At 43.9% G+C, this 26,704-nt stretch overlaps 1 protein-coding gene across 2 annotated transcripts in view; it reads right to left on the reverse strand.

Annotated features, from left to right (window-relative positions):
- CGNL1 (cingulin like 1) overlaps window positions 1-26,704 on the reverse strand; it is a 170,162-nt gene that overhangs the window by 142,981 nt on the left and 477 nt on the right. The gene's annotated exons all lie outside the window — the stretch shown is intronic.

The following is a 26,704-nucleotide window of genomic DNA, read 5'->3' on the forward strand; positions in this document are numbered from 1 at the left end:
CAAAGCCTCAATTGGCTTCCTGCTCCCATCACAACAAACCTTAAGATGACATGCAAAGTCCAGCACTGTCCCCCATCCCCACCACCAACCGACAGAACACACTTTCTTCATTCATTCTCCTCCAGCACTGACCTTGCTGGTCCCGGGACACGCCAAACACCCTCCTGCCCCTGTGCCTTCTGCCTTAGGGCCGTTGGTGTCCCTGTCCTCTTGCCCAATACCCTTCCCCCACGTAGCCAAGCTCCAGACTTTCAGGTCTCAACTTCTTGGTAATCAATTCATAGAAAAAAATCTCTCTCTCAGAAAAGATTACTCCCATTAAGTAGCATTTTCCACCATCCCCTGCCGCCATCCTCATAGTCCACCTCATCTTGGTGTACTGTTCTTCTGGCTCTGCTCATCTGCTGATATGCTACAGTTTGTTTATTTGTGTTTACTGGCATCTCCCCTGCTAGGTCTCTGTCACTAGAATTCAAGTTGCCATGAATGGGCGCTTTGCTAAGGATATTGCCATATCATTAGGATTAATGCAGGGCTTGGCATACAGTGGGCTCTTAGTAAATACTTGTATTAAGTGAATGAATGAATAAACAACATTTGCATTACATGTAAGTTGCACCCCTACAGGGGTGATAAAGCTCCACAGTCTCCAAGACCTTTCCTGTCTTTGAAGCACCCTGGGAAAAGACACTAAGTCTGGGCTGGGGGAAGGGAACACAGAAGAAGTACAGAAGAAGTCAGATTAGTAGACCACCTTCTCAGGGGTCCCCAGCCCATGCCCAGGAGACCAGAGTCAGCTCCCTCTCCTCCCTGCCCACTGCACACCCTTGAAAGCCAGGAAAGAGCTGAAGAACGCAAGTTACAAAGCCAAGAATGCTACAGAAAACATGGATGCTACAAAAAACAAGAATGCTACAGAAAACCTAGAGTCAGAAGAGGAATCTCTGGAAGAGGAAAACCTTACCTGAGGGCAGAAAAAGCAAAGGTCACAGCTCCCAAATCTGGAGCAACACAGTCAAGAGCAATACACACAGCCCAAGAAGGAGAGAAAGTAGCCCAGAGATCATGGGAGCAATGATGTTGATGGCACCACTGACAATGGGAACGATAGGATGGATGAAGTGAAAGAGCCATCTTTTGGTAATTAAGACTTGCACTGCATTTTATACTTTAAAGCATCAACACAATGTGACTTTATTGATTCACATAAAAGCCAGTAAAGCAGGCAGTAAAATTTTACAGATATGGAACAGGCTCAGAAAAGCCAAGGGATTTTTCTGCAAGACTGCACAGCAAGCAAGCAGAGGAGGTGGAACTTAAAGGGTCTTCCAGCTACAAGGACTGAAGACTCCCTCAATTCCAAATGAACTTGATTCTTAAGGCCCCACTATAAGTGATTAACAAGACGTTATCCATGGAATGCAAAGAACTATGCAAAAGCAGGATACCCCTCACCCACCCCACCCCAAATTCCTCTAGAGATTTATTCCACACTCTCTTGACTTGGGAGAAATCTGGCTTTCTCTAAGCCTTCCTAAGGTGGCCAAAAGCTGAAAAGCCCAAAGAGAAGTCAAGCCCAGGTCTTTAAAACTGTTGCCTCAGGGCTCTGCAAAACCACAGCAAGAGGCTGCAGAGTATAAAACAAAACTGCTGCTGAAAGTATTTTTATGTGAAAATGCACCCTCTGCAAAAACTTGTTATAAGGGCTCATATTTTTCAATAAGTTCTTTCAAAATGCCATTACCATCACTCTCATGGAAACTTGGGTCCAGAAAACGCATGGCAGGTTCATTAAATTGATTAGAACTGCATTCTTACTTGAAAATATCTGATGTGCAATTAAAAAAAAAAATCTCTGACATTCATAAATCCAAAAAGATGCTGCTCTGGTAGATGCAAAAATTAAGAGAAAGAAAACAAAGGATCTTTCCTGGAGTTTCAAGAGGTCCAAAGCTGGGCCCTGCAAACTCAGCAGAGAGAAGGGAGTGCAGACGAAAGCCACTTTCCTGGAAGCACAGCAGAATTCAGAGGTCCCAGGCATGGATCCCAGGCACAGAACAAGCACCCAGGCCGCCTTGAGAAAGCACGAGGGGAAGAGGTGTTTCTGACAGTTGAAGTCAACACCTCTCATCACAATGGAAACCGATGAGAAGTCCAGGCTGACCGCAGAGATGGGTCCAGCGCACTTTTTGGGCAGCAAATGCATCTGGCCTCTGGGCCCCACCAGTGCTGTGGGAGACCACTTGCCTCCATGGGGGCCTCAGAAGGGCGGGGGCGGGTACCAGGGCTCTGGGCTGTATAGGCATCTGCCTCCAAGAAAGGCAGGGGCCCTCCGCCCTGTAGCTCTGGGAATAAAGTCAACCTGGAGGCCAGGACCGGGCCCTATGGCTTTCTGGATAGGGGCCCCACCATTCTCTGGCCATCTTCTCAGGCTGTTGCTTCTGCACAACGTCACCCCCATCTATTTAGACTGAGTATTTGCCAGCTTGCCTCCATCCAGCCAGATGCTGCCTTTCAAGGATTGCGTATTTCTATAATTATTTCCAGGAGAAGCAAACACTTTCGAGCCACTCGGGTTTGCCATGGAATTCATTTTCCCACAGCAGGGTGTCGGTCCGCCTCTGCCCCTGGTCTCTGTGGGCGCACCACAGGGTGGGCCCCCAAAGCCCCACCATCAGTGAAATCTGGTTTGAAATAAACCCCTTGGCATCAGTGAAGTGTTAATTCACCTCTTGGGTTTGGCTTTTTGTTTCTTGGTTGTTTTTTTTAACCCCGTATTTCTTTGAAAGGAGCCTCACTTTGAAAGGAGAGTTTTAAACATGCTCCCTTTAGGCCATACTGCAAAAATAATATCGTTTTCTTAGCAGCAGAGTCTTGGCCTAAAGGCTTCCAGGAAACCAGCACGTTGTACTGGGCCCCAAAGAGGGGTGTGTCGGCCTGGCCGACAGAGCTCAGCATGAGTCAGGGGCAGGTTGGTCTGGCCAAGACCACCTCTGAGGCTGCCACTGAGAAGGCAGATCTCCTTGTCCACAGCTGGCAGTCAAGGCTCCTTAAGAGTCACTTTCAGAAGACTCTTCTGACATCAAGTTCCTGGCAGGCACAGTGGAAAGAACTGCCTCCAAATGATAGCACAGGATTCCATGGTGGCCTTTTCTGACATCATTGGAATTACCACCTCCAATCTCTTGAGTAGATCCAGGAAAGTGCCCAACCCTTAGATTTTCATTTAAACTAATGCAGGCATGCAGTTGGAATCTCAAAGACCCACTGCCTTGTCAAAATACTTGGGCCTGTAGCCCTAAACACTGAGGACTGGGAAATACTTTCCTGAGGGATGGGATGGAAAAAACAAAAGGCTCCCATGAGTAATTTAACCTAAGATAGGAAGGGCAGAGAGTGAAGGAGCTGGAGACTTTAAACTCCCCACTTCAATGCCACTGGGCATTTAACTTGTCAAACACATAGCACCTACTGTGTGCAAGTCACCTTCAAGATGCTGGAGAGGGCATACTGTGAAGCTGCCACACAGCAGAGGAATCAGGTAACGACTTTGGCTTAAACAGTAAGAAATAAGTATGGAGAGCAGCAGTTCAGGGCTGGTACCATGGCTCTAAGGTCATCAAGGATCCAGGCTCCTCCTTTCGTTGTGCTCCACTAACCAAGAGCAGGGCTTCCAACATTACAGTAACCTCATGATCCCAGATGGCTGCTGGATTTCAGCCACTGTGTCCACGTTCCAAGCAGTAGTTTGGAGGACAGAGAAAAAGCCAAAGGGGCACACTGTCTATACAAGTCAGTCCCTGGAACCGTCTTATAAGCCACACATCACTTCACCTTTCACTCACTAAAGCTTAAGTCGCTGGCCCATAGCCAGGTGAAAGAGAGGCTGGGAAATAACGTCTTTTAGCTTGGCACATTACTGTACTCAAAGAGTCAGGCTTTTGATTACTGAGAAAGCAGGATAGGATACTGGATGTAAAATTAGCAGCCTTTGCCACATAACACATAGAAAGAGAATTTGAAGATAAGCCAATCTGGAGGTCTACTAAGTTTAACAGTTGGTAGTAGGGGAAAAAAAAAAAAGGTATTGAGGGTTGAAGGCTCAAGTGATATTATACTTCAGGGAAACTAAAAACTTTATTAAGTTGGAGGTGTTATGAACAAGTAATAAAATCAACTTCCCAGAACTATCCACCTTTGAATTGAACATACTTCATGAAACATTACATACAACTCAAAGGGAAGTTTCTTAGGCATTCTAGAACAGTGGCTCCATCAGACTCACTAGAGAGCTTTTTAAAAACAAATCCCTAAGATTCCCCACTTTTTGAAATTGTGATAGATGGTTTAGAGTTGAGGCCTAAAATTCTGTACATACACACACAAGCAATCGAGGTAATTCTTCCGATGGGTAGTCTGATTCAAAAACAGTGATTTCATCCAAACCTTCATTTCAAACATGAGGAGACAATTTACAACAATCATGTGACTCGTCCAGGGTCCCTAATGACCATCCAACCATCCCCTAGAGGTCTTAGATTCCAGGTTAGATCCATCCATCTAAATTATAGTTACCTATCCACCAGCAAACATGGTACAACGGTCGGCTGAATCCCCACCCCTGCGGGCAGACCCAGCACTCTCAGAGACGCACGCTTCCTGGTGCTACACTACCACCTACTCTGGGGAACTCGAGGAGGGCTGTAAAATGAGTACGTATGCACAACATGTGCATGGATCTGCTCTACACATCCACATCTACAGCCCCCTTTTCTGACACCTCAGAGACCCTGGGAAGGAGGCAAAAGGCACGAGCCAGGGATAAAGAACAGAGGCTGGCAATGAGCCACACTTCAGTCAGCATGCGAATGCAGTCGCTTCCTGTGTTAGGGATTTCCCGACCACATGTAGGCGAATCCAAATGAGGCAGGTTCCACCATCAATTGGTAGGAATGAAACAGCCAAACTCTCATCTCTGCTCCGACCCAACCATCGTGGGGGTGGGCCTCTGTCCTGACTGTGGCTGCTGGCGGGAGCAGGCTATGGTCCTACTTATCTGGGCTTCCCTGGGTCCCAGCCCATTTCCACAGCCTGTCCCCACCACCCCAGTCATGTGAGTCTTATTGCATCCTCATGGTGCTGAATAAATGGTCTCTGCTTAGATCTATCAGGGTTAGTTTCTGTTGCTATAAATAAAAGACCCAGGATTAATGTCCTCAAGGAAGTAGGGAGGGCTCCAGATCTCCAGAGGTTATCTGTCTCAGGATAAGTGGATAACCAAAAGTCTGGAAGGGGGACAAAGGTTAAAGGAAGATGCTCAGGCTAGGCTAGGCATGGCAAGGCAGAGACCAGAGGACCCAGAGGGGATCTGATGGGGTAGAGACCAGCATCTCCTCCGCTACCCTCTCTTTCTTCCATCCATTCTTCCTCCTCTCTCTCCTGGTCTTGTGTGCCTCCCTTTCTGACAGAAAGGCATCCATTTCTCCTCTTTCTTGCCTGTTACATCCAAGAAATAAAGTTATCTCTTTTGTCTAGAAGCTAAAACTCAAAAAAAAAAAAAACCTGACACTCTTGGCTGGGCTTTGAAAACACAAGGAGATACGCAGGAACGGCCTTGTCAGGGTGGGGAAACAAAAGTAGACACTGGTACTCTTGTGGCAGACGATACCAAGCTGCAGGTGTACACACCACCTCATCCAGCAATTCCACTCCTAGCAATTAACCCTGAACAGAACAGTTACACAAACACACTTCTAAGTATATAACTTCATATGTACCAAGTATTTCTAATAACGTAAATGTCCATTCATAGGAGCTTGGCTACCAATAACCTACAATGGCAAAGAATCTAAAACAGAATGCATACATATCAAAGAATCACTTTGCTGTACATCTGAAACTCATACCATATTGTAAGTCAACCACAGTTCAATTAAAAAAAAAAAAAAACTATGCTTAAAAAAAATTAGGAGCTTGGCTAAATTATCCATATCATGGAATATGAGAAAACTATTTTTTTTAATGATTTATATACACAGCCGTGGAAAGTATAAAGATACATTGTTTTAAAATGTATCAGAACAATGTATAGAAAGATATATTACGAGAATAGCCTCACTTCTAAAAAATAACTTGTATGTATAAAGTTACATTAACACCAAAAAAAAAAATTTACCAAATCCTTAAGAGCAGTTATAATTAGAGGTGATAAAATAGGGTGCTTTCCATTTAAGTCATACATTTCTGTAGTGCTTCAGTTTTGATTACAAACAAGTAATTATAATAATAAGAAAAAAATAAAAATAAATGGAAGCTGAAACGTCCTTTGAACATGCAAAACGGTGGTGTTGGGAAGCCAATGGTTTCTGTTTAAGGCAACAGGCAATCCAGCACCCGACACAGAACACAATTCAACATGAACTTCCTCCTTCCTCCTCTTTTTACACACAACCACACACAGTTGAAAGTTAAAATCCCTGCCCAAAGTCAAGTAGAACCAATAACACAAAAGGGTGAGCTGCTACAGAAGCAAACAAGCACATCAGTTACAGAAGACGGCAGAAGAATCACAAAGACCAGTCACCAGAATGAGAAGCCCAGAATGTCCACAACTATCCAGCGTGGGAATAAGTCATGCACTAAGAGCCTCTGAACATATCGCCACGTGACAACTAAGATTAATAAGAATGAAATGGTAAGCTGTATTTCATGTCTAGGTTTTAGTAGTTCGGGGAAATGTGTCCCTATTGAAACTTTAAGCAAAAAGCTAAACATTTAGTCTTACCACTTGAAAAAATAAACTTTGAAATTCAGGAAAATGAACTAATGTAAAATATCTAATTGCCCAAAATGTTCTACAAGTAATCTATTGGCCTGGTCCAAAAGTCCATTCCTTTTTTTCCATATCTTACAGAAGACCCAAACAAACATTCTGGCCAACTCAATATGTTTAGGTTGTATTTAATGAACAAAATTTATGAATTCTGGTTTTTATTTTTTAAAACCATTGGATTAAATATCCATTAATATTTAAAGTAATTCCCACAAACATCCAAATTGAACTTGAGAACTTTACCTTAGGCCAGCAATCCACAACAGAAAGATTCCATACCCTCTGCTTTTACAAGAAAGACAAGAGATCTCTGCTGACTGACTGTGTACCTCTTTTTTTTTTTTTTTTGTCCTATTTGTCACCCAAACGATTTTTATTGGCAACAAAAATCAACCCTGGGTCATTAGGAGATTAAGCACAGTTCAAAGAAAGAGGTTCTACTTTTCAAAAAACTAACATACCAACATTTCAGCCAATAATGCAGATTATTCAAATACAGAACTATAGTTAGGATTCTGATTAGATTCCACGTTGAACAGCAACAAACTGCTAGATTTAATGCATTTGAAGGAAAAAGGACAACTGTTATAAATAAGGACCCTATGCACCAAATAAATATTCTCCATTCAGAGTGTTGTTTTCTGTGTGCTAGTGTTCAAGTGAGCTGAAACAATAGATGTTTGTGAGCTTTCAAAACTGTGCAAACAATTTGCCAGTTTAATTAACTTCCATTTACACTACAACACAAGTCCAGTATTTCACAGGCTTGGTTACTAGGTGTGAAATAAGACAATTTCAAACATGATGCATGTACATTGTATGGCTGCCAGGTGGGTTACACGTCTCTCATGAGACTCAAGTCCACTCTGGAGTGTGCAGCACCTCCCAGCACCACAGGGCCTGGGCATGGCAGGTGCGCAATAAATGCTGGCTTCCTTCCCCTTTCCTCCTTACTCCAAATATAACAGAAAAATGGCAACACGACACATGCTTACAATACCACTAAGACTATTCCTGGGCCGTCCATTCACTGCTTTCCTATTTCATTACAGAGGCACCCAAAACACCCCCTTTAACAGAACCTTGCTTGCACCAAAACAACTCCAATTGTGTGTTTAGCACACATACATATATGTAGTGGAAAATAAAAAGGAAATACACCTCAAATTAGTGATTGTGTATCTTAACGGGAGAACTGAAAACAGTTTTTAATTTTTATCTTATACATTTCTGTATTTTCCAAAAGTTTTACAATAAGCATCTGCTGAGTCAAAACTGTTTGATACAACACAGTCCCACTACACACTCCCCAGAATGATCAAAATGAAGATGACACACACCACCAAGTGTCGACACTGGAGCCACTGAAACTCACTCACTGCCAGGTGGGCGTGTCAGCTGGTACAACCACCTGGGGATCAACGACAGCTCCATACACATGAAGACCCAGCAACTCCACTCTTAGATATACACCTGAAGAACCTACTTACACATACAAGAAAGTGACACTATCAGTAACAGCCAAGAACTACAAACAACTCAAAAGTCCATCAACAGCAGATATATCAATTATCAAGGAATAGGAAGACAATGAAATACACAATGAAAAGTTAGCAATGTATTTAACAATGAGAAAGAACAGATTATTGCTATATGCACATCCATTGATGAATTCCAGATATAGTGGTGAAAGAAAAGCCAGGCACTAAAAGAGTACATACTATATGACTATGATCCCATTTTTATGAAGTTCAAGAACAGTCAAATTTACCTATGGTGATAGAAACTGGATACTGTTATCTTTATGGGAAAACAGTGACTGGGAGGAAGCAAGAGAAAACTTCTGGAAGATAGTAAACATTTTTTATATCTGTGCTTCCTACTTAAAAAAAAGAAGAATAAATTGGATTTACACCATAGCTCTAACTGCTTACTAGCTGGGTGTTGTTCAGTTGTTCAGTCATGTCCAACTCTTCTGCAACCCCATCGGCTGTCCACGGGATTTCCCAAGCAAGAATACGGGAGTAGGTTACCATTTCCTTCTCCAGGGGATCTTTCCAACCCAGGGATCAAACTCGGGTCTTCTGCATTGGCAGGCAGATTCCTTACCACTGACCACCAAGGAAGCTCACTAGCTGTGTGGCCTTGAGCAAATTTCTTAACTTCTCCAAGTTTCAGTTTCTAAACTGTAAACGGGATGAGAATTAAACAAGGCGATGCATTTAGTGTTTAACACAGTCACCAGCACAAGGCAAAAGCACAATACATAACAACAGAAGCTGGACAAACATCCCCTAGGTCTTACTATGCACTAGCGGGCATTGCTGTACCTCTCCCAGTTCCTGTTCTTATCTACTGCTCAAGGCCAGGAGGGCAGGCTGTGAGCTAGGCTTTCAGAAATGGTTTGTGCAGGACATCAACCACAAGCATTGCTCCTAAGGAGGAGGAGGAGGAGGAGGAATCACTAGTTATGTGGCTGCTGAGGTCTCAAAGGAAAGGAACTGGCAGGAGGTACACATCAGGATTAATCACAGACTATTGGAGAGAAAAATGGCTTTAGCTTCTGAAAGTAGTAGCTGCTTTCTGCAGGAGGAGAAAGACTTTTATTCCAGTGGAATAACTCATTTTAAATTGAGGAGTCATCTGGGAACTGAAAGAGCTCATCTTTCTTTCCTAAGGAAAGAGAGGAGACAAGTCACTCTCTGTTAAATGATTTTCTATGTTGACTGGCTAAATTTACTGCCCTTTAATATATTTCAGATTTACAACTAAAATAATTTTTAAAGTATAGGCCTGCTGTATAAAAGTAATTTAAAATGTTGGTCATGAAGCAAGAGACTCAGATTATACAAGACAGTTTTAGTGAAATGAAACACTATAAATGGAGAATAGTCTCCAATTTAGAAGATCAACCAAGACTAGGAATGACTCAACATATCATGCAGAAAAGGAAATGGCACCCCACTCCAGTACTCTTGCCTGGAAAATCCCATGGGGGGAGGAGCCTGGTAGCGACCATGGAGTTGCTAAGAGTCAGACACGACTGAGCGACTTCACTTTGACTTTTCACTTTCATGCATTGGAGAAGGAAATGGCAACCCACTCCAGTACTCTTGCCTGGAGAATCCCAGGGACGGGGGAGCCTGGTGGGCTGCTGTCTAAGAGGTCGCACAGAGTCGAACACGACTGAAGCGACTTAGCAGCAGCAGCAGCAACATATCATGAATTTTTGCTTCCATTAACTTCTATTTTGCTTTCAACTAAGGCAAGTGAGCGCACATGGATCTTTACTGAACCCCACCACTTTCTAGCTCTACCACCTCGGGCAAGTTACTCTCTCTGTGCCTCATTTTCCTCAACTGGAAAATGGGATGATAATCAGGTTATTAAAAGGAGTAAATGAGTTAATAGATATTAAGTGCATAAAAGTGCCAGGCACTACCAAGTGCTATAAAAGTGTTCCTACCATCACTTCTTTTTTTTTTTTTTTTTTTTAGTGTTTCCACTTTGTTGCTCAAGCACCATCACTTCTTAATCTTCAGATGAAGAGACAGAATTCATCTAAAATTGTGAAACTTAATCACAGACTGTGCAGATATAGGATAGACTGTCTAATATCCAGAGGAAGCTGTGCACTAAGATCATGTCAAGTAAATATGAAAACATGTGGTTTGCAGGTGCACACATGCGCATGCAAACACCCAACCCTTCCAAACCCCTCCCTCTTCTCACAAATAATTTCAGTCCCTCTAGAGCAGAATGTGCCAATGATCCCAAGTTCTTCTGATCCCAAGATAATCCCAACAAAGGTGTAAAATGTTACTCTTCTTCCAAATATTTCCAACGGCCCATTAAAAGAACACACACTGAAAAGGTATGTTTGCCTTTCACATTTCAAAAACTGGAACCTTCCCGTAGCACACTTGAACAGCTGAGTGGATGATATTCAAACATGGGCTCTTTTCAACCTGTAGCAGAGGAGACCTACTAAAACCTTACACTTTCCTCCAATTGTGAGCACAGAAAGTTTTTCATTTTGTTCCAAAGGAAATGATCTTAACACAGCTCAATGATATCATCACTGTCTGAACCGAGTGGGCATCCGGTGGCCATGACAGGACTAAATGCTAAAACCCAAGGGTATAAAAGTTAAAAGCTACTCAGTGGAAATGTCAGTTACAACATTCATTCTTTGATTGGCAAGAATCAATCACAGAGACAGAGAACCCTCAAGCGAGGGAATTATGAAGAGTATCCAGCAAAACCTAAGGGTAGCACTGGCCTTACCCTCCCCCCACCTCTCCCAATAAAAAGCTTTTCAATACCCACAGTATTCTGCTTTTCTAAGTGGAAGAGAACTGCTTGAAAAGATTACTTAATTCTTTCACTTCACCAGTAAGCACATTTACACCTTTCTACCAACACTAGCCAGTCAGATCCGAAATCCCTATCTCACTATCTGTGGTTTTTCTCTATTATCAGAGTGACGTAAATAAGACAGCAATTTTCTGTTTTTTAATATATTTTTAATTGGAGGATAATTGCTTTACATGTTGCATTAGTTTCTGCTGTACAACAACATGAATCAGCCTTAAGTATACATATATATATCCCTTCCTTCTTGAGCCTCCCTCCCACTAAGATAGCAGTTTTCTAATTCACTAGTCCAGAGTATCAGAAAACTTTATTTTGTTTAAGAAATAACTGTTCGTTCTGTACTTCATAGACTTGAGGACACCCAGATAGCTCTCCACCAAACACCACCTGCAAACACAGCTGACACAGGACAGGGACAGTGATGCCTATCTTTGCTCTACCTTTAGCTGAAAACCTTGTTCAGCTTTATTATCCAGAACTTGGCACATCAGCAGATGAGGAGGAGAAAGTTGCACACTCAGGTTGATTCCTAGCAATGAATTAGATTCTGGGAGCTCAAGAGAAAAGCAGGTAATGGCAGCCATATTTTATTTGCAAAATAAAAATTCCAGCAGGGTCTACTTTCTTGCTGATGTGAGATGCCTGGTTAGGTTTTGGCATTTCATTAAGTTGCTTTGGGTCTTGATCGAAACAGTCGTCCCTCAAATATGTATTTGACTCTACTATGTATAAGACACTATGCCAGGTGCCAAGGGAGATTAAAAAACGACCTTATTTCACTCCCAGACTCTTTACTTTCCACAGCCTCCCTAAACACCGAACAGAGACGAATGGCACTTCCATCCCCTCACAACCATATTTAGGGCCCTTGTTTTACTCTCCTTAAGCCCCCGTGAATACTTAGAGAACAACTATCGTTTTATTATTATGAAGGTTAACTCATACTGCTTTTTTATAAAATACAAACAGTCAAGGAGGGCATGAAATGAAAAAGAAAATTTCCTTTCCAACAATGCCACCAATCCTACAGCCCAGAAATAAGCACGTTACTTAGGATTTTTTCCAGAGATTTACATTTGCAAACCAAGAATTGAGATTTTTTTTTAATGGGATTTTAAACTAATGTGCACCTTTTTTTTTTAAGAAAAAAAAAGTCTGTTTTATGAATTTTTCTGTATCAGTACTCATAGATTTGCCCAATTCCATAATGTGCTTACATGGCATTTAACCAGTCCCTTTGAAAGGCATTTAGGCTACTTCTACTGTTACTCTATCACAACGTTGCATTGAATATCTTTGCATGTTTGCCGGCACACTTCCGCAGGTATATTTGTAAGATAAACTACTAACTGTAGTTTATCTACAGGAATGTGTATAGACAATTTTTAGTTTTGAAAGATAATGTTAGAAAAAAAAGAGAGAAAAGGAAAGGGAAGGAGGGAGGGAAAGAGAGACGGAAGCAAGGAAGGAGAGAGGGCTGGAAGGAGGAAGGAAGGGAAAGAGAGAGAAAGAAAATAAACGCTGTGGCCAACACCAGGGGCTACCTACTCACAGCAACTGCCGCTTTCTTTCTGGCCAGCAAAGCTCCATTTCTGCCCCCTTTTGTCCCAGGGGACAAATGCTTTGTCCCACATGCTTTGAGAAAGCTGGGCCCTAAGACTGGTCTAAGCAAGCAATGGGAGCCCCCTCTCTCCATGCCAGTCATCAGATGAGATGTGGGCATCTGGCCCAGTTTTGCCAATGGGGCACAGAAGAAGTTCTGGGGGTGGGGCTCCCAGCAAAGGTTTTCTCTGGTTTCCTCTTTTCCTGCCTCTGGATACCACATATCACCTGTGTACGAGGATATGGTGGTTGGGAACACGAGGAGCCAAGCTGGAGGTCAAACGTCAAACACTGAGGCTGGCAAAGAGGAAACTTAGCTGAGCCTTTCATTAATGAACCCCAAAACTGTGCTAACTCTGGACTTCTGTTTACAGGAGATAATAAAGATACTTACTATTTAAACCACTTTTAACTGAGTTTTGTTTACTTGCAAGTGAAAATATTCCCACTGCCCACCTGTTCTCTAAAAAGAAGCCCACTGGACTTACAATTCCATCCAGGGCACATGCGAAAGCATCTATCCCCTCACAGCCTTGGCTTCATCAGGGTTTAGTCCCCATGTGTTCTCAGGGTATTTTCTCTTAATGGCCAGAGTGCTTTCTTCCTTGGAGAGTCTGGCAGCTCTCTCCCCAAATAAGGACACACTGCAAAAAGGTGACCCGAAGACGGCCAGTATTTCATTCTGCTTCATCTGCAACACAGCACTGAGACACAGGCTCACCTGGTCCTTCAGAAGAGTAGACGCTGTCACCCTGGGCCGTACGTTCCCCAGTGCCTTAGAGTCAGACATGACTCTGCTAGGCTGGGACAGTCACCAGGGTGTGGAAGGACAGCCCAAGACTGGAACCTGGATGACCTAGTTCAGATCTGCTACTTATGAGCTGGCTGGCTGAAGAGATGTCACCCAACCTCCCATTCCACATTCTTTGAATGTAAAAGGCTGGCTCCTGAAACTAAGGCCCAGGGTCCTTATTAGGATAAGATGGGGACAGGGCATGTGAAGGTGACGACTGTCACAGACTATTAGAGGCAGGAGTGAGGCTGATCCCCACAGATCTATGCTGAGGGGGGGCCAGCCCAAGGGCAGGCAGATCGCCCATCTCCAGCCCTTTCTGTTCTCCTGTCACTCCTGCCATCACTGTGGGCAGCCTGTGAGGTCAGGACTAATAACCAGAAGGAAACCCAACCAACCACATCCACTCCTCCTGGAGATAAGTTGAACTCCCAGGAGCAGCATCACAGTCAGTGAATGTGAGATGACGTTCAGCCAAGAGTCAGTGTGTGCCAGGGTCACTTACAATGATTACTAAGGCTCAGACTGGCACCTGGGCAAAACATGTATGATTCTGAGCAAACTTCCGGAAGGTTAGTTTGGCCCATGCTTTTCTCATCCCTCTCACTCACTCTTGAGCATTGTGATGGATTCAATCTCTGTTTTCTGCACTTCACTCCCCTATATAATGGCGTCATGTGTCCCCCTTCTGCACCATGACTTTGCAGTACTTCCCATGAGAATGGCCTGAGTATACTTCCCCTCTGCACTGATGTTGGGCTTGGCCATGTGATTTCTGTTGACTAATGGTTATGAGCCAAAGCCTCAAGAGGCTTCATGCATTTCTACCTGCCCTCTTAGGCTACTGCCATTTGCCGTAAGGTGAGCATGCCCTAGGTCCCAGAATAAGCACATGTGGAATAGACTCAAAGCCAAATGATCAACTAAGTAGAAAAATAAATCCCTGTGGTTGTAAGGCACTGAGATCAGGGATTGTTTGTTATGCGGCAACATCATATAGTAACCTAATACAAACATCTTAAGAGCAAATATAATGATAAGTTTGCCTGGCACCAAGTAATCAAGCAATAATAAAATATTTGTGCTTAAGAAAATTTTAATTCATTCACCATTCATACAGGTACAGAGAACTCCTACACGTAAGGCACCACAGTAGCCCCACAGGAAGCTGAACATAATGAAAAATATGAAAGTAATCATTCCTACAAGTACCTTTTCAGTCTAGCAAATCCCCAAGCTTCCTAAATTCTACTGGAGGAGAGCAGTCCATGCTGACAAAGCTTCTGTTCATTTCATTCATTCATTCACTCACTGCCCTGGGTTAAATCACAGAAGGGATGAAATTCAGTATCTATGTATTTAAAGATCTGATTCTCATACTTATTAATGGTGAAATCTACTTCCTTCTACAAATGTATTCTTAAAGACAGAAACTAGAAACTTGTTTGTCAAGCACTTGAATTATTTTTAATGAACTCCTTTGTTCTATTAATCTTCATTTATTCATTCAACATATGTTTACTGAGCACCTATGATATTTCAGGCAGATGAATGGTACCTGTGCTAGGAATCAACGCACACAATTCCTAGCCCCAACCCCTGGCTGCCCAGGTGCACCACTGACCACAAAAGAATTATTTAAAATTATGGTTGACAGCTCCATGTAGTATCTAAAAAAATGTTTTTAATAAAAAATATATATATATTCCTATAGTTTAACTATAGGTTTAATTCCTATAGTTTAACCCCAATGTCTTCTTTCAATTTTACTTTTAAAAGAATTCTAGGGATTTTCCTGGCAATCCAGTGGTTAAGACTTCACCTTCCATTCCAGGGGTGCAGGGCTGATCTCTGGTCAGGGAGATAAGATCCCACATGCCTCGCAGCCAAAAACATAAAAAACAAGAGAAGCAATACTGCAACAAATTCAATAAAGACTTTAAAAGATAATAGACAGAAGAATTCCACCCCACTTGCAAATGTGGCGATTTCACCATCTTGCCTCTCCTTTTATCAAGGAGGACAGAGAAAATGGGTTTTGACCGCACTCCTCCTCACATTACTGCCACACACAGAGGTGTGGGAGACTCACATTTAATAACCTTTGGCATGAAGTCTTCAAAAGTCTTTGGGAAATCTAAATAAATTACATCCACTGGTTTGCCCTTCTTCCCACATTTACTTTCTCCCTCAAAGAACGTAATAGGTTCATCAAGCATGATTTCCCCATCCGCACATCATGCTTTTTTGAAGGGTTCTGTGATCTCACCCTCTCCCATGGATTGCACAAGCCTGCTGGGCATGGAGGTGAATTAGCTCTGAAAATAAGGAGCATTCCCCGATTCTAAGCGGGAGTCACAAAAGGGAAGCATCAGAGTAATAAGACCATACACGCATATCCCTCTCTATGCAGACCTGTTCCAAGCACTCTATACAGATTCACTCATACAACGTAGAACCCCAGAGGCAGGAATGGACCTGGGCAGTCCAGGGCCAGAGTCCAGGCCCTGCAGCCTCTGCAAATCCCAACATGTGCCAGGGACTCTGGGCTTCCCTACCAGCCTGTCCTCAGCCAGCTTGATGAGGATCCCCAGGAAAGAAGCAGAGAGGGAAGGCCATCCTAGAGATGTCCTTTATTTCAGGACACAGCTTTACCCTGGACACTCCTCTGGGATAAATTCTAGTGTTTCCCACAAAAGGAGCTCGTAAGCCCCCCTAAAGCTGCCAACATCCTGCTTCCTCTAGGCAGGGCCTGCTCACCACTCCAGAAACAAAGCAAAATGAAGAGCCTCCTAGTAGTGAAGGGCCACGGCCACAACCCAAGAATGCTCTGAAGCCTGGCTGGAGGCCTTGCCTGAAGGGCCGGCATCTCAGAGCCCTGAGCTGCTCTCCCACTACTAAGCTCAGAAGTGCAGGAGAGGTGGGGGGTTGGTGGGGGGCAGGCGTTGACACGCCACCTCCTTTCACTCTAGTCTCTCTCCAAGAGCTAGTTTTACATCTCTATGGGGCTTCGGGCTTCTCTGAAACCTTCCATCTTGGGTGGCTGAACGGGTGGGGGAGGAGAGAATCCAGATTGTCTGGGTCAATGACATGCTACAAATCTGGCCCAGGGCCGCCACCTGGAAATCTAAAGCGAAGGATATTATTAAAGTCACAGGTTAAGGATCCCTCACTCCACAGCTCCTCATTTAGAAGCCTGCAGTGGCATTAAATGTAAACACTTCCCCAGAAAGCTTTAAAACAGAGGGAGGTTTTTATTAAACGACTTAATTGAGGGCCACTTCTCATGTGGAAAGCTTTTTACTGGGAGGAAGAAAAAGGCCTGGTGGGTGTTTTCCAGACACTTGTTTTTTTAAATCTGCCATGCTGTCCTGGGGAAATGAAGCACCACTCGAGGCAGATCTGTGCCCTGGCTGCTAATTCTTCAGCAGAAATAAAAAATAATAAGACCTAGTCCCCGGCAGCATGGAGAACCCAGCATGGCAGTGTTAATTCCAAAATTCATTTCAAGGGTCATTAGAATCACTGGACAGAAAAAGTAGGAAAATTAAGACTGGCCAAAAAGGACCCAGATTAATGAAGAAAGATATTCTAGAACTTGAAATAAGGACATGATGTGGTAGAATAGGTCTGATGAAACTGAGGCTTGGGTTACTCTACAAAGACACCAAATAAAAGGAATGAAGAGTTGAGGCTCACTACAGTGCATAGATGGACCCGGAAAACATGATGCTGAGCGAAAGAAGCCAGGGCAAAAAGGCCACATGTTGTATGATTGTATTTAAGATAGTCAGCTAGACTGGCAGTGCCTGGGCCTTCGGGGAGATAGGAACGTGAAATGACAGCTTAACGGGTACAGGGTTTCCCTCTCAGGTGACGAAAAAGCCCTGGAATTAGTGGTGGTGGTTGCACAATGCCGTGAATGTACTTAGCGTCGCTGACCTGAACATTTTAAACTGACTAAAATGGTCAATTATACACTGTATGAGTTTTACCGTAACAAAATAGAAAATAACTGGAATTACAGAAAAATCCTCTTTCAGCTCCTAACCCAGGAGCAATCACTTCCTCACCTGAGTGCAAATATACAAGCAAAGTAATAAATAATATTATTTTACTAATAACTCATTTTTTGAGCTGAAATTCCCAAGTACACTAAGCACTTCTGAAGTCTACATCACTTCCCCCACACCTGTCTTCAGGTAGGTGGTGTTATCATTAGCCTGACGCTACAGGTGAGGAAACCAAGGCATAAGGAGGTGCAGGAGCTTGCCCCAGGGTCAGCAGGCAAACAGGGGAAAAGCCAAAGGATGAACCCAGAGGGAGCACAGCAGGGAGTTTACACCCAAACTCAGAGTCAGAATCATACACTCTGCCACCAGAATGCTTTCTGGGCCTGGTTTCCCACATCGCCCACAACACAGACATCCCTTGGCTGTTGAGCCTTAATCCCTTTTCAGTGGCATTTCCTAAGTGACCACTTATGCACCAAGTTCTCTGGAAAAACCGCATTCAAAATCACATGTCTGTAGAACTACTTCACTTGGACAGAGTTATCTTCATGTATTCTGATTTATTCTCTTAGTCCTTGGAACAACGTGGTAAAACAGGAGGGCGATGCAACTGCCTGTCCTTTCCTGGGGAGAAAATCAAGCCGCCGAGGGTCTGTAGTTGACCTCGGGCCACACAGTGGGTGAAGGCGCCCAGCTTCTACTCCGTGCCCCACGCTGTTGTCTTCCTGAGGAGTCAGGTTTAACTACTCTGAGACTTCCAGGGATTTTTTTTTTTTAAGCATATAAGTTATGTATATGTAAATCTATATGTATATTTATATGTAAATAGATGCACGCAATTACAAATGAAGTTAAGGAGCAGTTTAATGGAGAGAAAAGCAGCTCTTCCTACATTTTGGGGGCACCTGTGGGGTAACCCAGAAGCACCCACAAAAGGTTGAATTTCATTCCCTCCACTCCTCTTAAGAAAGCAGGACTCTGCCTCTGGTCAACAGCTCTCTCTGATAAGAGACGTTAAAAGCTACCACCGGGGTTTAGAGATGCCACCCTGCCACGGCTCTCAGCTTCCCACCACTGACTTTTGGGGCTGGTTAAGTCTTTATGGGGCTTCCCTGGTGGCTTAGATGGTAAAGAATCCACCTGCAATGCAGGAGACCAGGGTTCAAGACCTGGGTTGGGAAGATCCACTGGAGAAGGAAATAGTAACCCACTCCGGTATTCTTGCTTGGAGAATTCCATGGACAGAGGAGCCTGATGGGCTACAGTCCATGGGGTTGCAAAGAGTCAGGCACCACTGACAACTAACACACAAGTATTTACTGGGGGGCCATCCCGTGCATTGTAAGGAATTTAGTAGCATCCCTGGCCTCTACCTCCTAGATGCCAGTAGCCACCACTACCCCCAGGTCATGACAACCAGGATGTCTCTAGATATTGCCAAATGCATTTGAGAGCCACTGCACTATGTCAGTGGAGAAGGCAATGGCACCCCACTCCAGTACTTTTGCCTAGAAAATCCCATGGATGGAGGAGCCTGGTAGGCTGCAGTCCATGGGGTCGCTAGAGTCGGACACGACTGAGTGATTTCACTTTCACTTTTCACTTTCATGCATTGGAGAAGGAAATGGCAACCCACTCCAGTGTTTTTGCCTGGAGAATCCCAGGGACGGGGAAGCCTGGTGGGCTGCCGTCTATGGGGTCGCACAGAGTCGAACACGACTGAAGTGACTTAGCAGTAGCAGCAGCAGCACTATGTCAGAGAGATGTGACCCTCACAGCTCTACAAGGTAAGAGTTATATGCCCATCTTACAGATGAGGTAATAGCCCTGAAATGGATAAGGAACCTGCCCAGAACACCACACTCCTTGTGAGGGACAATGTGACTTCCAAGTCAAGCAGATGAGACACCCCCTACACTCTTACCCTACAGTAGGGAGACAGAATGAGAAGACCAGAGGCAAATCTATCTTCTATCAGCTTGTGTATTAAAAATACTAAAACTATGCTTTGCCCCAGGAAGATGGACATGGACTTGAACACTCCCAGGGTTTGATTCTCAGCTCTAAAGAAAATACACTCTGCTTGTAAGAACAGTCTCAGCAATGCCTGGAAGGCTGAAGGGCCTCCTTGACTCACAAAGTAATCCACACGGGGGTATGCATGCCCTTTGAATAATAAATGCTTTAAGCATGAACACAAACAGCATATCTCTGATCATGAGAGCCTGAAATACTTTAAAAATATGCTTTTATCAAGAATTCCCCAATTATTTTGGTGAACAACCCCCCCTCCCCACATTCTCACTCTTCTTAGCGCTCATCTGTATTTCTGCTTAGAAACCACTGATACTGGTAGAGAGACATGAAACACAAGATACCACGTTTCAATGGGCTGAGTGACATCCATTCTTCCTCCTACAAAACTTTATCGAGCATCTATTTCCTGCTAGACACAGGGATGCAAGGTCAGTCAAGAGATCCCTCCTCTTTGCAGGCTTGTTTACAGGGTTTTTTGGGGGGCAGGAGGGTGCTTCCTCCAACATGTTGGCAAAGGGCACTGACCATGTTCCACTTGCTGAGATAAAGGTATTTGCAAGCAGTCAACAGTCTGTGAAGAAATGAAATGAGCGGTGAATTGAGAGGATGAATGAAGAGGCCATGCAGTAACCAGAGAAGCACAGCTCAGGGCCAGGAGAGTTTGAACCCTTGATCCAACCACTTGGCAGGTGCACAAATCTGACAAGTGACCCAGTTTCTCATGGCCTCTCTTCCCTCACCTGTAAAGTGGGTTTATGATAGCATCCATCCCACAGAGTTGTTAGGTTGAACACTCTCAGACAGGGCTGGAGGTAGAGGCTCTAGAAGCATTTGCTATTATTATGCAAATCACTGATTTGGGCAGTCCTCCTGAGAAGTCCAGGCTTCCCAGGTGGCACAATGGTAAAGAACCCACCTGCAATGCAGAAGGAAGAAACTCAGATTTGATCCCTGTGCGGGGAAGATCCCCTGGAGGAAGGAGGAGGAAATGGCAACCCACTCCAGTGTTCTTGCCTGGACAATCCCAGGGACGGGGGAGCCTGGTAGGCTGCACAGAGTCAGACACGACTGAAGCGACTTAGCAGCAGCAGATGCCTCACATCCAGGACACTGGGCTCACTGCAGTTATCCAGATCCTTAGCAAGAGGTGGTAGTACCCTGAGCAGACCAGACCTAAAGAACTAGGTAACTAGTGGCTCCAATCCTCCCCTGTTCCCTACTTCCTCTCTCCCTCTAACCTTACACTTCCTTCCACCACCACCCCCCCACCAAAAAAAAAAAATGCTTACGGGTGGCTTAGGGCAATGCAGACAAGTTAGGGCTGAGCTGGTCTGACTACAAATGGGACAAAGGTGCTCAAGTCCCAGTCCTGAAGTTCACAAGTCAGAAAAAAATCTTAAATTTGGTAAACTCCAGCCAGCCCTTTGCAAACTGCTGCTGCTGCTAAGTCACTTCAGTTGTGTCCAACTCTGTGCAACCCCATAGACGGCAGCCCACCAGGCTCCCCCGTCCCTGGGATTCTCCGGGCAAGAAAACTGGAGTGGGTTGCCATTTCCTTCTCCAATCTTTGCAAACTACTCTCTCTTATCTCCTTCCTTCCATTCTTTCTCTATCAGTTCCTCTCCGACTCCGAAAGCTTTTACTGTAATCACCACTCTCAGTAAACTTTCCAGGTTTTTGATATTTGACTAGGGCAAGGAGAGAGGCTAATCAACTTTTCAGTTGCTGCTGTGGAATTCTGAGTAAGTCACTGTTTTAATAAGGAGGATAAAAATCTCATAGGCAAAAATAGTGGAGAAGCAATTTTTTTTTTTACAAAAAGCTATCTGTAATACAGCTAAAACAAAGCTCAAGGATATGGATTAGTTCATAGGATATCCTAGAACCTCTTTATAACTTTGAAAACCGGACCATTTCTTTTCCCTCTGAAATAAAATCAAAACAGGGCACCCGTTATATAGAGGCTCAAACTCTTGAACTGGAATCTGCAAACGCCACCTCACCAGGTCCCTCACCTGGGAAAAAACGAGACCAACAATACAAACATCGCTGGATCTGTGGAAGGAGTATTAGTCTCAGGGGTCCTCCTCCCTGAATGGACTCCAATCTGCAAGGGAAAACAGAGTGCCTGTTTGACAGGCAGCAAAATTCGGGGCAAGAAAGCCAGGGGGGATCAGAGGTAAAACTCAAAAGAATGACTGAAGCCAAAACTAGAAAATCTGAATCATTTTGCCTCAGTCCTCTGGGAAAAAGAGATAAGCAAGAGTGAAAAAATATTAATAATAAAGGAGCTTTATAGATTCAAGAAAACTACAAAGTAACAGCCTGAGCATTATGTACTCCAAAGGCAAGCAGAAAGTCCTGTGATTGGGCAGCAAGGGACAGAATCTGCCCTATAAACAAGAGGCTATGGGCAGGCTGGCTGGAATATTCCACCTTCACAACCAATGCTCTGTGCTCTAATCCCAAACACTAACTCCAAGACGACCCTCTCCACCGAACCAGTCCTTCTTAGGGTGAAATATAAAGCTAAAGCCCACTGTAGTAATGGACACTCACACAGTAACCCTGTTTTCAAGTCACCTTTCCTGATTACAGCTCCATGCACCTCTAAAACTTTCTCACCTATAATTTTAAAAGCTTGAGGTAATTACAATGCAGCAAAGTTTTGTTTTTGTTGCGAGTACCACATAAACAGGAATTGAATGTCCACAGCTTCATTTTGCACCAGGATGTTCAACACTGACTTTCGTTTTTAATCTCTTAAGTAACAACCAATTATCTCCAGAAATTCAAAGGTTTGCAGAACTTGAAGAAATGTGGAGACGATGTCCCTCTAACCCAGGATTTGGGATCCATTCAGAGCATTTCTAAACAGCCTAATCTATCCTCTCCATTTAAAAAGCCAGAAAAAATAGGGTTTCATAAAATTTCCCTTGAGATGACGAGACCACAGTGATCTTCAGTCTAATATTACACATCGTCTCGTAGAGGAAAACAGTAAATCAATCCAGATCTAAGGGGACTGTGGTGTTAGAAAAACAAAGCACAGGAAACATAATTTCTCAGTCAGTTCTGCTTTAGAGGCACAAGGAGCAGTGGAAAGGCTCAGCTTTGAATTCAGGCAGACTGGGTGCTCCTGAACCTCAGCCCTACCATGTCTTCTGAGCATCTTAGCTCCCCGGGATCTTTTTGGGCCTCAGTTTCCTCATCTGTAAAATGAGGTTGCTGCCACCTCCCTCTCAGGAACATACGGGTTTTAGAGACAGAACCCAGGGGCCCAGCTGGCTACCTGACATGTGAAAGGCAGACAGTCAACAAATGTGACTCCTCTTCAACCCTGAGGTTATTAGCCCTGTGGGTCAGCAGTTTGGAAATCACTTTCCCAAAGGGATCACTGTGAAGTCATTTCCTGTCCGTCTCAGGAAACCGGAGCTAAAGGAACAAGAGCATGATAAAGAACCAACGTCCACACGCTGCCCAGAGCCATAGACAAGAAGCAAACCACCTGCTTGCAAAGTACTAGGCTGGCCAAAAAGTTCCTTCCAGTTTTTCTGTAACGCCTTACAATGGCTGCTGTACACTCCTCCCAGCTCTGTGCACAGAAGGCCTCTACTCACTAAGCTTAGGCTGCCCGTTACCAACACGCCAAAAATGGATCCAGTAACATTCTCCACCAGCTTCACCACCCAGATCATGTCCCCACACTGCTTAACTAAGTACTCCTTAAGCAAATCTCATCCGCCAGAATCATGCCTCCTCTTTTCTCACTTCCCCTTGGCATGACCTGTGTACAAACCCTTACCTCTCGTCCATCAGAAAAGTATCTGAAATTGGTTAAACTTGACGTAGGGACTTAACACAACTGAAACCTAAGAAAAACTTTTCTTGTGCCTGCTGTGCTAATGAATTGAGAAGGTATCTATCTATCCAGGTGGTGTCAGCCAGGTGGTACCCAGCTGCCTTCACACTCATCGTGAGGGTAAGAGTGCCCGGCTCACTATCAACCCTGGTTTCCATCTCCACCAGATTTCAAGCTCCGTAAGTCATGGACTGTACCCTGTTTACCTACACCCAGCAAGCACTACAGAGCTATGCCAAGAGTGGGGACTGTATAAGAACTAAATTTGTTAAAAGAGTGAATAAAGCAATGAAACAAAAGCAAAAATTTGATATGAAATTTAAGATGAAGTTCTCTCTTCCCAAGGGATATTGGTTTAGGAACAGAAGACAGTGACTAAGAAGAAAGGGAAAGGGGAGTTGGACTGGGATGATTGACTGAAAACTCCAATAAACTCCCCCTATGTGAAAACCAGAAATCCTGGTGCTGGTCCCATCAAATCCCCTTTTTATTTTTTTTCCACTTTCAGGATTTTCATGGCATAATTTGTTTCTTGATAACAGCAATGTCATGTGACAGAATAAAGTAAGTACTTGGACATTCAGGGGAAATTACCCAATTTTAAATTCCCCTTGAACTTTGTTTTTCTTCTCTGATGCCAACCTCTCAGCCAGTTCACCGCCCTTTAGTGCCAGGATCAGAGGAGGAAAAGAAAGAAAAAGCACAAAATCGGTTGAGTTTTTTAAAAAGTGTCAATGGCATCTCTTAGATATATGGCTTGCGGTGGGTGGGGGGGCCATTGAGGAAGTTAAGGAGGCCATTAAATTCTTTAACGACCTCCTACCCCATGGCACAAGCAAATTAACTGTCCCTACTTGAAGGGAAAAGAAAAAAGAAGCTAATAGGGCAGTCTATTCCTAACACAAATCAAAGATCACTCTTCTGAAATGACACATATCCTTTCTCTAAATAAAGAAGACCCTCACTACCTCTTTCTTCACTTACTTTCTTCTAATCTCTAGAATATCAGAGCTGCTACTCCAAAGGGAGAAATGTTTACATAAATCTGTTTAGGTCCATATTTACATATACTTTTTCTTTTTTTCCAGAATGTACCATTATAGTCAGTTTATGGCTGTTCAGGTGCAATTTTGCAGACACTAAGACTGCAACAGTATCCTCAAATGAACATCCCCACCCCCCAAATGGAGACAAGATTAGTAAATTAAACCAGTCAATAAGATGGCTTCATTTTGTTGGCCTGGTCCAAAAAAAAAAAAAATTCAACAGTAAGAAAACACTTTCCATATGGTCTTTTTCCCCCAAAGGTTGAGGTTTCGGGTCAGGGGCCACCCTGTGAGACTATGCACTCCACATAACCTCTATTCTCAAGACAAGACAATTAAGCCGGCTGCCACAGCGTCCCCACTTGAAGCAACTGAACAGTGATAGAAGCAGAGATAGGAGCATGGTGGTGGAAGAAGGTGGGAAAAAGAGAAAAAACAATGCTACAGTTTGTATTTTTCAAAATGAATGCTCTTTTGACTCACATTAGGAAACCAGAAATGAACACAAACTTTCCCCCAACTCTGGAGGGCATTATCTTAAAAGGACGTCACACCACTACAAATACAAATGTAATATAGAGGGACAGTACCTAAGAAAAAAATAAAATCCACTGGTTTGTGGCCAGGTAGCAGACAGATGGGAATCTCATGCAAACATCATACTTAGGTACCACAGTAAATTAACCAAGATCCCAGGAGACTGTCACAATAACAAACACACTTTAAGAAAACAGATGATCAAATGCAGTCAATGTATACATATATTCAATATTTCCTTAGTCCTATTTCCCTATCATTTTTACAATCATTCGACAAGTGGTGAAGGTCTCACCTCAGATGTATCATGCTACTGTAGGCATTAATTCCCTAACTCAGTTATTATTCTATCAACAAGAAATATGCAGTTATTACTTATATCTGCTGGGCTTAATCACATACTAGGAATAAACCCAATCTACGCAGTGAAGCCTAACACACATATTAACACCATGTCAACTACAAAATACGGATCTTGTGTTCTTAAAAGATTTCCCCACATTTATGTAGAATCATTATCTGTGCCAGAGGATCTCCAAAAGCTGACAGATTCTTAAATTATGTTTCTTCCTTTTAATCTGAAATCCTTTCCAAACAGGACAAGTCAAACTATCACTTAGTTTCCCTGAATAAGACAACCCTACTGACTCTTGCAAGGACTTCATGACTTTAATCCCTATACTCCCATCTCCTTGGCAGAAAGTGGACTAGCAGTATTTTCTGTTAACAGAGGGGCAGAAGCAAAGGGAACTCCAGAAAAAGGCACCATCTGCAGTTTAAAGTTGGAAAGCACCAACCCACAGGCTCCTCAGGTAGAGGGTGGTTTACAGAAGACGGAATCAAGAGCAGCTGAGAAGACCTCCTCTAGTAGTGCAAGGAGAAGGCAATGGCACCCCACTCCAGTACTCTTGCCTGGAAAATCCCATGAACGGAGGAGCCTGGTAGGCTGCAGTCCATGAGGTCGCTAAGAGTCGGACACGATTGAGCGACTTTACTTTGACTTCTCACTTTCATGCACTGGAGAAGGAAATGGCAACCCACTCCAGAATTCTTGCCTAGAGAATCCCAGGGACGGGGGAGCCTAGTGGGCTGCAGTCTATGCGGTCGCACAGAGCCGGACACGACTGAAGCGACTTAGCAGCAGCAGTAGCAGCAGCAGTAGTAGTGCAAAAAGCACGCCCCCAAAGCACATTAGAATCACCTGGCGTTTTAAACGCCATTGTTCAGGCTGCGCCCCAGCTCAGGATCTCTAGAGGTGGGAGAGAGCCACAGCAGTTTTCCAAAACTCTCCAGATGTGCAGCCAACTTTGAGAACAAATACCCCAAAGAACTCCCAACGTGTTTTGAACAGTGCGTTGCGAGCAGCGTTGGAAAGGTACGGCAGCCTTGGGGTGAAGGGGTATACACCGAGTAAATATACAAACTTTTAAAAATCCTGTGTAACTAACTCCAGCATGACAGCCAAGCACCTGTGAAGAGGCCAAACAGTGATGCAACTTGGAAAAGTCCCTTGGAAAGCTAGGGTATGTGCTGTACGCGAAGCGGGGGCTTTCAGGACGACCTGCCTGGACCGGGAACGTCAGGGAGAGGGAGACGCCCACCCGC

This window comes from Bos taurus, chromosome 10 (assembly GCF_002263795.3).
Source record: "Bos taurus isolate L1 Dominette 01449 registration number 42190680 breed Hereford chromosome 10, ARS-UCD2.0, whole genome shotgun sequence".
In the NCBI taxonomy this organism is placed as follows: Eukaryota; Metazoa; Chordata; class Mammalia; order Artiodactyla; family Bovidae; genus Bos; species Bos taurus.